Source organism: Zea mays, chromosome 5, assembly GCF_902167145.1.
Source record: "Zea mays cultivar B73 chromosome 5, Zm-B73-REFERENCE-NAM-5.0, whole genome shotgun sequence".
In the NCBI taxonomy this organism is placed as follows: Eukaryota; Viridiplantae; Streptophyta; class Magnoliopsida; order Poales; family Poaceae; genus Zea; species Zea mays.
The window spans coordinates 152185641-152194966 of record NC_050100.1 but is presented as its reverse complement, the minus strand read 5'-3'; positions in this window follow the sequence as shown (position 1 = coordinate 152194966).

Below are 9326 nucleotides of genomic sequence, written 5' to 3'. Positions count from 1 at the left end.
GACCCACTTGAATACCACGGTGTTTTGCTTTGCTTTACTATATCCCGATCGCGAGGAATCTCCACAACTTGGAGCCTCTCGCCCTTACACTTTGATGTTCACAAAGAAGCACGGAGTAAGCGAGGGATGAGCAACGCACACAAGACACAAAATCAAAGCGACAACACGCACACAAGTCGCAACAAGAGCTCACAACACAACTCGATGAGTTCACAACTCAAATAGAGCTCTAGATGCTATCACAAAGAATCAAATGCGTGGAATCGAGGTCTTGGTGCTTTAGAATGCTTGGGGAATTCTTGGTGTTCTCCTCCATGTGCCTAGGGGTCCTTTTTATAGCCCTAAGGCAGCTAGGAGCCGTTGAGAGCATTCCAGGAAGGAAATTCTTGCCTTTTGTCGCCTGGCGCACCGGACTGTCTGGTGCACCACCGGACACTGTCCGGTGCGGATTTCTTTCCTTATTTGGCGAAGCCGACCGTTGCAGATTCAGAGCCATTGGCGCACCGGACACCGTCCGGTGCACACCGAACAGTCCGGTGCTCCAATGTGACCGTTGGCTCGGCCACGCGTCATGCGCGGAATCCTCGGCCGACTGTTGGCCCGGCTGACCGTTGGCTCACCGGACAGTCTGGTGCACCACCGGACAGACCGGTGATTTTTAGCCGTACGCCGTTAATCACATCCCGAGAGCGACGACTTCGCCTGTGAACGGCTCATCGGACAGTCCGGTGCACCACCGGACAGTCCAGTGAATTATAGCCGTACACCGCCATTGAAGTCCCGAGAGCAGCAAGTTCACCAGAGCCAGCCTGGTGCACTTGACACTATCCGGTGCACCACCGTACAGTCCGGTGCACCCAGACTGAGCAGACTTTGGCTGAACAAAGCCATCTCTTTTCCAACTTGATTTTTCCTGTTTCCAGCACTTAGACACAATACATTAGTCCATAAAACAATGTACTAAGTCTAGAAACATACCTTTACTTTTGATTTGCACTTTGTCCATCACTTGGGATACTCTAACACTTAAGCACTTGTGTTGGCACTCAATTAGCAAAATACTTAGAAATGGCCCAAGGGCACATTTCCCTTTCAATCTCCCCCTTTTTGGTGATTTATGCCAACACAACATAAAGCAACTAGAACAAGTGCAATATCAATGCAAATGAAAACTCAAAATTGTTTTGATTCAAATTTGGCATATATGGATCACTCTTTGCCACCACTTGGTTTGTTTTTGCAAATCAAACTCAATTTCCTATCTCTAAGTCAACTTCACTTGTAGAGACATAAAGAGAGGTATTCCAAGAGAAATTGATCAAAGATTCAAAAACTCCCCCCTTTTTCCCATAATCAACCATTCCCCCCACAGGAGACCAACTTTTGCAAAGAGAAACAACAAGAGAGTTTTGACAAACCAAAAGCTCTATTCTACTGTTTTCAAAATTTCTCAAGTGGTAGCTGATCCATTTATTGCTTTGGCCTTATTTTCTCCCCCTTTGGCATCAAGCACCAAAACGGGATCAATCTTGGCCCTTGAACCCCATTGCCTCACCAAAATCTTCAAATAAGTATACAAGGGCAATAAGAGTACATGAGATGAACTTGGAATAAGTTACCCTCTCATCGGAGGGCAGTGGAAGTCTTTCATGGTCCAAGTCCATCTTTTCCCTTTCAACCTTCCTTTGAGACTAAATCAAGCAAACTCAAGCACGCGGTTAGTCTCAAAGAGTCAAGTTGTAGCACATCTCCCCCTAAATATGTGCATCACATGCAAAAGGACTTGTGAGGTCCGGGGAGTGCTTGTACAACTTGAGCACCATACATAAACAACAAAATGCATAAGGAACATGATCAAAGGCATAAACACATGTATGCTATAAATCAATCCAAGTTCCACGAATCTAAGACATTTAGCTCACTACGCAGCCTGCAAAAGGTCTTCTCATCTAAAGGCTTGGTAAAGATATCGGCTAGCTGGTTCTCGGTGCTAATATAGAACACTTCGATATCTCCCTTTTGCTGGTGGTCTCTCAAAAAGTGATGCCGGATGTCAATGTGCTTTGTGCGGCTGTGCTCAACAGGATTTTCCGCTATGCGGATAGCACTCTCATTGTCACATAGGAGTGGTACTTTGCTCAGATTGTAGCCAAAGTCCCGGAGGGTTTGCCTCATCCAAAGTAGTTGTGCGCAACATTGTCCTGCGGCAACGTACTCGGCCTCAGCGGTGGATAGGGCAACGGAAGTTTGTTTCTTAGAATTCCATGACACTAGGGACCTTCCTAAGAATTGGCACGTCCCCGATGTACTCTTCCTATCGACCTTACATCCAGCATAGTCGGAGTCTGAATATCCAATCAAGTCAAAGTTAGACCCCTTTGGATACTAGATCTCGAAGCAAGGCGTAGCGACTAAATATCTAAGAATTCGCTTCACGGCCACTAAGTGACACTCCCTTGGATCGGATTGAAATCTAGCACACATGCATACGCTAAGCATAATATCCGGTCTACTAGCACATAAATAAAGTAAAGACCCTATCATTGACCGGTATGCCTTTTGATCAATGGACTTACCTTCTTTGTTGAGGTCGGTGTGTCCGTCGGTTCCCATTGGAGTCTTGGCGGGCTTGGTGTCCTTCATCCCAAACCGCTTTAGCAAGTCTTGCGTGTACTTCGTTTGGGATATGAAGGTGCCATCCTTAAGTTGCTTCACTTGGAACCCAAGGAAGTAGTTCAACTCGCCCATCATCGACATCTCGAATTTCTGCGTCATCACCCTGCTAAACTCTTCACAAGACTTTTGATTAGTAGAACCAAATATTATGTCATCGACATAAATTTGGCACACAAAAAGATCACCATCGCAAGTCTTAGTGAAAAGAGTTGGATCGGCTTTCTCAACCTTGAAAGCATTAGCAATTAAAAAGTCTCTAAGGCATTCATACCATGCTCTTGGGGCTTGCTTAAGTCCATAGAGCGCCTTAGAGAGCTTACACACGTGGTCGGGGTACCGTTCATCCTCGAAGCCAGGGGGTTGCTCCACGTACACCTCCTCCTTGATTGGCCCGTTGAGGAAGGCGCTCTTCACATCCATTTGGAACAACCTGAAAGAATGGTGAGTGGCATATGCTAGCAAAATACGAATGGACTCTAGCCTAGCCACAGGAGCAAAAGTCTCCTCAAAGTCCAAACCTGCGACTTGGGCATAACCTTTTGCCACAAGTCGAGCCTTGTTCCTTGTCACCACCACGTGCTCGTCTTATTTGTTGCGGAACACCCACTTGGTTCCCACAACATTTTGCTTAGGACGAGGCACCAGTGTCCAAACTTCATTACGCTTCAAGTTGTTGAGCTCCTCCTGCATGGCCAACTCCCAGTCCAGATCTAGCAAGGCCTCTTCTACCCTGAAAGGCTCAATAGAAGAGACAAAGGAGTAATGCTCACAAAAATTAACTAATCTAGAACGAGTAGTTACTCCCTTGCTAATATCACCCAATATTTAGTCGACGGGATGATTCCTTTGAATCGTCGCTCGAACTTGGGTTGGAGGTGCCGGTTGTGCTTCTTCCTCCATCACATGATCATCTTGTGCTCCCCCTTGATCGCACGCCTCCTTTTGATGAACCTGTTCATCGTCTTGAGTTGGGGGATGCACCATTGTTGAGGAAGAAGGTTGATCTTGCTCCTTTTGTTCCTGTGGTCGCACATCTCCAATCGCCATGGTGCGAATCGCGGCCGTTGGAATGTCTTCTTCATCTACATCATCAAGATCAACAACTTGCTCTCTTGGAGAGCCATTAGTCTCATCAAATACAACGTCGCTAGAGACTTCAACCAAACCCGATGATTTGTTGAAGACCCTATACGCCTTTGTATTTGAGTCATAACCTAACAAAAACCCTTCTACAGCTTTGGGAGCAAACTTAGAATTTCTACCTTTCTTCACTAGAATATAGCATTTGCTCCCAAATACACGAAAGTAAGACACATTGGGTTTGTTACCGGTTAGAAGCTCATACGAAGTCTTCTTGAGGAGGCGAGAAAGATACACCCAGTTGATGGCGTGACAAGCCGTGTTCATGGCTTCTGACCAAAAGCACTCGGGCGTCTTGAACTCTCCAAGCATTGTCCTCGCCATATCGATGAGCGTCCTGTTCTTCCTCTCTACCACACCATTTTGCTGTGGTGTGTAGGGAGCGGAGAACTCGTGCTTGATCCCTTCCTCCTCAAGGTACTCCTCCACTTGAAGGTTCTTGAATTCGGACCCGTTGTCGCTCCTTATCTTCTTCACCTGGAGCTCAAACTCATTTTGAGCTCTCCTTAGGAAGCGCTTGAGGGTCCCTTGGGTTTCAGATTTATCCTGCAAAAAGAATACCCAAGTGAAGCGGGAAAAATCATCAACAATTACTAAACCATACTTACTTCCCCCGATGCTTAGGTAGGCGACGGGTCCGAAGAGGTCCATATGCAGCAGCTCCAGGGGTCTTGATGTAGTCATCACGTTCTTGATGTGATGAGTACTTCCCACTTGTTTACTTGCTTGACAAGCTGCACAAGGTCTATCTTTTTCGAAATGCACATTAGTTAGACCTATCACGTGTTCTCCCTTTATAAGCTTGTGAAGGTTCTTCATCCCCACATGCGCTAAATGGTGATGCCACAGCCAGCCCATGCAAGTCTTAGCAATTAAGCATGCATCTAGACCGACCTCCTCTTTTGCAAAATCAACTAAATAAGTTTGCCGTCTAGTACACCCTTAAAGGCTAGTGAACCATCACATCTTCTAAAGACAGACACATCTATATTTGTGAATAAACAATTATATCCCATATTACAAAGTTGACTCACAGACAACAAGTTATATCCAAGCGACTCAACTAAGAACACATTAGAAATAGAGTGCTCGGATGAAATAGCAATTTTTCCTAACCCTTTCACCTTGCCTTGGTTCCCATCACCAAATATGATTGAATCTTGGGAATCCTTGTTCTTGACGTAGGAGGTGAACATCTTCTTCTCCCCCGTCATGTGGTTTGTGCATCCGCTGTCGATAATCCAGCTTGAACCCCCGGATGCATAAACCTGCAAGGCAAATTTAGGCTTGGGTTTTAGGTACCCAACTCTTGTTGGGTCCTACAAGGTTAGTCACAATGGTCTTAGGGACCCAAATGCAAGTTTTATCTCCCTTGCATCTTGCCCCTAACTTCCTAGCAATTACCTTCTTATCCTTTCTACAAATAGCAAAGGACGTATTGCAAGCATAATAAATTGTAGAAGGTTCATGTATTACTTTCCTAGGAACATGAACAATATTCTTTCTAGGCACATGATGAATATTTTTCCTAGGCATATCTCTACCATGCACAACATGGGAACTAGAAGCAGTCATAGCATATGAATTATAAGCATGTGAAACAACATTATTGCAATTTCTATCATGATGAACATTCCTAGAATATTTCCTATCATGGTATAAGAAAGCATGGTTCTTTTGAATACTATTTGCCATAGGGGCCTTCCCTTTCTCCTTGATGGAGATGGGAGCCTTATGACATGTCAAGTTCTTGGCTTCCCTCTTGAAGCCAAGTCCATCCTTAATTGAGGGGTGTCTACCAATCGTGTAGGTATCCCTTGCAAATTTTAGCTTATCGAATTCACTTTTGCTAGTCTTAAGTTGGGCATTAAGACTAGCCACTTCATCATTCAATCTAGAAATTGAAGCTAGGTGTTTGCTACATGCATCAATATTAAAATCTTTACATCTATTGCAAATTACAAAATTTTCTACACCAGATGTTGATTTACTAGCTATTTCTAACTTAGCATTCAAATCATCATTTATGCTTCTTAAGCTAGAAATTGTCTCATGGCAAGTAGATAGTTCACAAGAAAGCATTTCATTTCTTTTAACTTCTAAAGCATGAGATTTTTGTGCCTCTACAAATTTGTCATGTTCTTCATACAACAAATCCTCTTGCTTTTCTAATAATCTATTCTTATCATTCAAGGCATCAATTAATTCATTAATTTTATCAACCTTGGTTCTATTTAGGCCTTTGAATAAACATGAATAATCTATTTCATCATCATCACTAGACTCGTCCTCACTTGAAGAAGCATAAGTAGTATTTCGAGTACATACCTTCTTCTCCTTCGCCATGAGGCATGTGTGACGCTCGTTGGGGAAGAGGGCCGATTTGTTGAAGGTGGTGGCGGCAAGTCCTTCATCGTCGGATGAAGAGCAATCCGAGTCCCACTCCTTGCCAAGATGTGCCTCGCCCTTAGCCTTCTTGTACTTCTTCTTTTTTTCCCCTTTCTTCTCTTGTTCCTGGTCACTATCATTATCGGGACAATTAGCAATAAAATGACCAATCTTACCGCACTTGAAGTAGGAGCGCTTTCCCTTCGTCTTGTTCTTCTTGGGATGCTCCTTGTGGCCCTTTAGCGTCGTCTTGAAGCGCTTGATGATGAGGGCCATCTCTTCCTCATTTAGTCCCGCCGCCTCAACTTGCGCCACCTTGTTAGGTAGCGTCTCCTTGCTTCTCGTTGCTTTGAGGGCGATGGTTTGAGGCTCATGGATTGGGCCATTTAGCGCATCATCCACGTATCTCGCCTCCTTGATCATCATTCGCCCGCTTACGAACTTCCCAAGAACTTCTTCGGGCGACATCTTGGTGTACCTAGGATTTTCACGAATATTGTTCACCAGATGTGGTTCAAGTACAGTAAAGGACCTTAGCATTAGGCGAACGACGTCGTGGTCTGTCCATCGTGTGCTTCCGTAGCTCCTTATTTTATTGATGAGGGTCTTGAGCCGGTTGTATGTTTGGGTTGGCTCCTCTCCCCTTATCATTGCGAATCTTCCAAGCTCGCCCTCCACCAACTCCATTTTGGTGAGCATGGTGACGTCGTTCCCCTCATGTGAGATCCTGAGGGTGTCCCAGATCTGCTTGGCATTGTCCAAGCCGCTCACCTTATTGTACTCTTCCCTGAACAAAGATGCTAAAAGGACAGTAGTAGCTTGTGCATTTCTATGGATTTGTTCATTTATAAACATGGGACTATCCGAGCTATCAAATTTCATTCCACTCTCTACAATCTCCGATATGTTTGGATGGAGAGAGAATTAGTGACTACGCATTTTGTGACTCCAAAATCCGTAGTCCTCCCCATCAAAGTGTGGAGGTTTGCCAAGTGATGGAGAGTAAATGAGCATTGGTACTTTGCGGAATACGGGAATAATCAAAGGAAAAGTTTGAATTAACCGCCTTCCTTCTCTCGTAGTCGTTGTCGTCGTCCTTTTGGGAAGAAGTGGACTCGTCGCTGTCGTCGTAGTAGACGATCTCCTTGATGCGCCTTGTCTTCTTCTTCTTCCCATCTTTTCGTTTGTGGCCCGAGCCCGAGTCAGTGGGCTTGTCCTCCTTCGGCTCGTTGACGAAGGACTCCTTCTCCTTTTCATTGATCACAATTCCCTTCCCCTTAGGATCCATCTCTTCAGGCGATTAGTCCCTTTCTTGAAGAGAACGGCTCTGATACCAATTGAGAGCACCTGGAGAGGGGGGTGAATAGGTGATCCTGTAAAAACTTAAACTTAAAGCCACAAAAACTTGTTTAAGTGTTAGGTGTTAGCACAATAATGCCAAGTGGCTAGAGAGGAGTCTTAACAAAACACAATAACCACAAGAGATCAACACAGAGATGGCACAGTGGTTTATCCCGTGGTTCGGCCAAGACCAACGCTTGCCTACTCCACGTTGTGGCGTCCCAACGGACGAGGGTTGCAATCAACCCCTCTCAAGCGGTCCAAAGACCCACTTGAATACCACAGTGTTTTGCTTTGCTTTACTATATCCCGATCGCGAGGAATCTCCACAACTTGGAGCCTCTCGCCCTTACACTTTGATGTTCACAAAGAAGCACGGAGTAAGGGAGGGATGAGCAACGCACACAAGACACAAAATCAAAGCGACAACACGCACACAAGTCGCAACAAGAGCTCACAACACAACCCGACGAGTTCACAACTCAAATAAAACTCTAGATGCTATCACAAAGAATCAAATGCGCGGAATCGAGGTCTTGGTGCTTTAGAATGCTTGGGGAATGCTTGGTGTTCTCCTCCATGCGCCTAGGGGTCCATTTTATAGCCTCAAGGCAGCTAGGAGCCGTTGAAAGCATTCCAGGAAGGCAATTCTTGCCTTCTGTCACCTGGCGCACCGAACAGTCCGGTGCACCACCGGACACTGTCCGGTGTGGATTTCTTTCCTTATTTGGCGAAGCCGACCGTTGCAGATTCAAAGCCGTTGGCGCACCGGACACTGTCCGGTGCTCCAATGTGACCGTTGGCTCGGCCACGCGTCATGCGCGGAATCCTCGGCCGACTGTTGGCCCGGCTGACCGTTGGCTCACCGGACAGTCCGGTGCACCACCGGACAGACCGGTGATTTTTAGTCGTACGCCGTTAATCACTTCCCGAGAGCGACGACTTCGCCTGTGAACGGCTCACCGGACAGTCCGGTGCACCACCGGACTGTCCGGTGATTTATAGCCGTACACCGCCGTCGAAGTCCCGAGAGCAGCAAGTTCACCAGAGCCAGCCTGGTGCACCGGACACTGTCCGGTGCACCACAGGTGTAACGCCCTGAATTTGGGGGTAGAATTTTTTCTTCTTTTCTCTCACCAAATTCGGGCGTTACTCTCTTTTCTCTTTCCCCGTTTGCTCTTTCTTCCCAATTTCAAACCAGTATAGCGGCAGGTGTCCGTGTCATGTATAAACCAAAACCTAAGTCTCATAGGTGTTGCATCATGCCGAAGCACATTTCTTTGTCTGATGTTGAATGTTCGTCTCGTTCCGTTCTGGATTTCGGTTCGCGATTTAATTCCGTTTAGTGGTCGCGCTCGTCGTGGGTTTTCGATCCACGAAGTGGCCCGGCCCAGCCCAACCTAGCCCAGCCCAGCCGGCCCGGCCCGCCCCGGCCTGCGCGCCCCTGGCGCCCAAAACCCCCCATGCGCCCCCCCTCCCCTCTCTCTCTCTCATTTGGATCTCCCGCGCAACAACCTCTCCTCTCCCTCTTCCACCTCTCTCTCCCCGTGGTGCCCTAGGATTTGGAGACGGCGATCACCGGATTTTGGACCCCGAGGTGAGCTCCCCTCCCCTCCCCTTCTCTCTCTCTCCCTCTCCCTCCTCTTCTTCCCCACGCGCGCCCTCCCTCTCCCCCTGCCCGCGCGCGACCCCGGCCCCGGCGGCGCTCGCCCGTGGCGGCGCTCGGCCCCGCTCGCCCGCCCGCCCCGCTCCCTCCCGCGGCGGCGCTCGGCCCCCTGCCC